This window comes from Buceros rhinoceros, unplaced genomic scaffold (assembly GCF_000710305.1).
Source record: "Buceros rhinoceros silvestris isolate BGI_N320 unplaced genomic scaffold, ASM71030v1 scaffold44811, whole genome shotgun sequence".
Classification (NCBI taxonomy): domain Eukaryota; kingdom Metazoa; phylum Chordata; class Aves; order Bucerotiformes; family Bucerotidae; genus Buceros; species Buceros rhinoceros.
This window is the reverse complement of record NW_010396802.1, coordinates 6,529-9,407: the sequence shown is the minus strand read 5'-3', so window position 1 is coordinate 9,407 and position 2,879 is coordinate 6,529.

Here is a 2,879-nt window from a genome sequence, read left to right as displayed (position 1 = left end):
GCCGATCCAGAGGCCTGAGCTCTGTTCCCAGTTTTGCAGCAATGTTTTACCAGTGTTCCTGAATGGGAAAGAGGATGAATACCTGAAAAAACCAAAATGATGGCCCAGGGGAAACTTAACTGTCTTGCTACCGTCATAAAAAGGGAATTTGTTCTTCTGAATCCTGAATGAGGAAACTCACCCATAGCTACTACATTTATATACTTACTGTGTCGGGCTAGGCTGAATAAAAAGATAGTATTTTGCAGGGAAAATGAAGTTTCCCTGAACTTTAGCTACATTTTTGGAGCTGACAATTTGACCCATGTGACTCAGAATCATGCAAGTAGGAAATTAGCACGTCAAGGCTTTTTTCCTGTTTGCAGATGGATATTGTTCTCTAACCTATACTAAGAATGGCACAGAGAGATGCAAATTAATGTTTTCCCTGGAGTCAAATAATAACATTTCACCCATAATTTCTTCTTACGAGGTTATGGTAGTAAAGCACTGTTGCAATGCTACTGACCCTTCCAAGTAAAGGGAAGTCAGTACTTGGAGAAATCCTGTGTAAAAGCCTGGATGTAACATTTTAATTGAAAATTAAGATTATGCAGATTGTCTGGGATTTGCTGCTTCTTTCTGTAAATCAGTACTTAATCTCACACTAAGACCTACAAAGGGCACTAGGGTTACTACTGCTACAGCCAAACAGCTGCGGTGGATCTATTTGTAAGAACTGCCGAGTGCCTTGACCACATCCTTTGAGGGTTCATTTCTTTCTCCCTTTTAAATTACCGGTTTTCTTTTTGTGGAAAGAATTATTTTCCATTTCCATCGTAACTGCTGTGCAGCATTGAGCGTCGAACACTCTCCATTAAGGATGTGGCCTCATTACAGAACTAAAGTGGTTCTTGCTGCTCTTGCAGTATTTATAAAATATTTTGAGTTTGAAATACATGTGTGATGTAAGAGCCCTTTGTTCTCCTAACAGAGCAGAACCATGTGATGCTGATATTTTATAACTGATTGGAACAGTGGGTTGTCAGTGCACAGCTACTTCTAGTGCTGTAACAGGCAGGTTTCTGGATCGCACCAGTAAAACAAAAGATCCATGTTCAGTGTCATTTTTGAACAATGTTCTCTTTTGTATAGACAAAACTGTACTGACATCTTTGCACCTACTTAAAAATCATGCAGTCATCAGACACTGGATTTGGTTAATAACAGGATGACTAAAACTAGCATATTACATGCAATTTGTTTTATTGAAAGACCCATCACACAGAACTACATTAAAACCCCGTGAAATAAACCACTTGAAGACCAAAGCTTTATAAAACATCCTATTGAATTGGCAGTTTCTCTAGAATTACAAAGTGCACCAACACACACCAGCATCATTATTTAAAATAAACCTAAAGTGCAGGTTTACTCTGAAAAGTGACCACATAAATAGGGTGCTTTCCCATGAGAAAAATGTGCTCTGTTTATCCAGAAGCCCACTGTTTGGCTCAAGTGCTGAAAAATCTTCCTTACCCTCTACTCTCGTCAGTCAGACAGAGAGACAGCAAAAGAGAAGAGTAGATCTTGCCCTTTCCTACGCACCGTCAGTAATATACTTATCCCCAATCGGTTACTGCAGTTTAATTGCTACGGTGGCATGAGGGCATAATTTATCCTTCAGTACCGTTACTACTATTGGTGATAGATGAATCCAGCGTCATTATCAAAGCATAGTGTCAACTTGCCAGAGCTCTCAGGGAAAAAAAGGCAGACTGAGCACATGCGATGCAGGAATCGCCAAGAAAAAAACCTACAAATCCTTGATGCTGCTTCCTGTCATAGTGCAGTTACAGATGTTCTGCAAAGTTGTGACGGTTTTATTATACTGATCTCCAATCTGTAGATTCTCTGCAGACAGTCACCTCTACAGGCTGCAGCTAGTAAACACAGACGTTCTAGAGTATGGCAACTGCAGAATTTAACGCAGGGCTCCAAGTTCACGTGCCCGATGCTAGCTCCACTGCGGGCTACAGGTTTTTTCCAAGAGTGTCTCGGCTAAGCTGCTGAGTTTTATATGAGCCTTGATGGCCCCAGGGCCACCTGTGATGTTCTGTGTTGGCTTATAGCTTCCAGATCCCCCCTAAGCTCCTGGGGAAGCCTAGAACTCTGCCTCAGCTTTTTGGGGAACCCCTGCCCAGGGAAGGTGGATGACAGGTTGTCACAGTTACGATCCTAGAAAACATCTCTGGTTCTAGACTTGCCCAGCAGCATGTACACTTCCTGCCTCAAGAGTCTCACATTCTGCTGGATTTGTTGATCTGAAAGATGTGGAGAGTCATCTTGTGGAAATCGTATGAAAAAGCTGCTAACCCATTAACTAGCGTCTTGGAAACCTTTACATTTTTAATAAGGCACATAATCCAAACAAAAATGGGATGATGGCAAACAAAGGGAGGTAGAATTCTATTACCATGACATTCACAGTACCTCTCTACATTCACGTAACATGTAACTGTTGGCTTCAAAACCAGATTGCTAGCAAAGAAAAACATTGCACATATATACAGTCTTAATATCCTACTATTTCTTCTCAACTTCAGTTACAGAAAACAATTCTGGCTATATACATTTGGCTCAAAGGTAAAAGCTCCTTTATTATTCAAAATAAAGGGACAACTATCTGAGAATCAGTGCAATGACACTATTACTAATTTCTATCCATTAAACCAGTTTCTGAAGTAGGTCTGTCCTTCCATGAGAAACAGTGCTGAGCTTCATGTATGTACAGCTCTGGAAATGTGAAGGAAAAGTAAAGCACGAGGTATTTCTGGGAGCAAACTGCGTGTCGGCAGACAAACAGGCTGGGTGTTTGAGGGCAGGCAGCTCAGAGCGTC